General features: G+C 38.4%; 1 protein-coding gene across 1 annotated transcript in view; it reads left to right on the forward strand.

Moving 5' to 3' along the window:
• Nucleotides 1-1,721, forward strand: part of SCN2A (sodium channel, voltage gated, type II alpha subunit) — a 155,294-nt gene that overhangs the window by 101,365 nt on the left and 52,208 nt on the right. The window lies entirely within an intron of this gene.

Genomic DNA, 1,721 nt, shown 5'->3' on the forward strand with positions numbered 1-1,721 from the left:
AAGTACGAAAGTGTTACCAAGAACAGCCATTCATTCTATTTATGAGAATTAAAAGTACTATCTCTTGAAAATGTTTCAAATTTGGGTTTCCTACAAATTGGAGTTTAAAAAAATTAATAATAATCTCAGTCCATTAAAAGCACATGGGATTTTGGTGCCTAGAAACTATAGTATAAGCCAGTAACATTGACTCAAGAAACATGAATTGTTTGTCATCTCTGTGTAACATTAACCATGCCCAGCATCATTTTCCTGAGTCTTGGAGGCATGGGAAAGATGATAAGAAGATAAATATGACAGTGATATGACACGTATTCAAATAGGATTAAACATAAAAAGTATCTAATACATGTAAAAAATATGAAAACAAAGTGCCAAAGTTCACAAAATGGGAAAATCGCTTTACAACAGCAAGTTTGCTCAGAAAAGTCTTTGTCATAGTTTAGACCTAAAATATCTTTAATTGAGATGTAAGATTTAGATTGGTAGGAAGAAAGATAGATCATCCCAAACTAGGGGATGGTATACCTGGTGGTTGGGGATCAGAGGACAGTAGACTTTGTGAGAAGAATCAGGCTCTTATACTGTAACTATAAAGTAATTATACTAAGTTGCTTGATTAGGACCCAAACCAGTGGAATAGAAAAAGAACTAGCATAACCATTATTTTAAAGTATATACTCTATAGACTTGATTTCCTTTCACATGAATATAACCTTCAATTCCCCAAAGGAAGAGAGAGGGGAAGGAAAAAAGGCAAAATAGTATCATTTTATTTCTACTGATTGCCAGATTTCAGCCTCCTCAGCATTAGCTTAGATAATTCTGATCTATTTTTGAAGTAACAAGAAACATGAACGGTGTACAATGCAGAAATATGAACGGTGGCTTAAAACATCAAACACTGATTATTGTGTAGTTTCTGTGGGTTGGGAATTTGGGAGCAACATGGCTTGGTGGTTCTGGTTCAGAGTCAGTCAGGAAGCTGCTGTCCAGATAGTGGCGGAGCTATAGTTATCTTGACTGGGGCTGGAGGATCAGCTTCCAAGAAGGCTCAATCTCATAGCTGTTGATAGGAGGTCCCTATTCCTTGTTGGCTGTTGGTTGAACCTCTCAGTTTTTCTCTACCGGGCCTCTCCATAGGGCTGTTGACTATCCTCATGCTATGGAAACTGGCTCCTTCCAGTGCACGTGATACAAGAGAGAAGGCAAAGAGAAAGTCCTCTTTATGTTCTGATCTTGAAAGTCACACTCCATCACTTCTGCCATGTTCTATTCATTAGAAGCTAGACACTAAGAAGAGCTCACATTTAAAAAAAATAGGCTCTAGGCTCTACCTTTTGAAAGGAAGAGTATCAAATAATTCGTAGATTTATTTTATTTTATTTTATTTTATTTTGAGACAGTGTCTCGCTCTTTTGCTTGGGCTAGAGTGCAATGGTATGATCATAGCTCATTGCAACCTCAAACTCCTGGACTCAAGCGATCCTTCCGCCTCAACCTTCCAGGTAGCTGGGACTATAGGAATGCACCACCATGCCCAGCTAATTTTTCTGTTTTTTGTAGAGATGGGGTCTTGCTCTTGTTCAGGCTGGTCTCGAACACCTGGCCTCAAGTGATCCTCCTGCCTTGGCCTCCCAAAGTGCTAGGATTACATGCATGAGCCCTGCAGATATATTTTAAAACTACCACAATCCCCAATACAACTTTAAAATGTTTGC

Source organism: Propithecus coquereli, unplaced genomic scaffold (genome assembly GCF_000956105.1).
Source record: "Propithecus coquereli isolate 6110/MARCELLA unplaced genomic scaffold, Pcoq_1.0 Scaffold49, whole genome shotgun sequence".
NCBI lineage: Eukaryota > Metazoa > Chordata > Mammalia > Primates > Indriidae > Propithecus > Propithecus coquereli.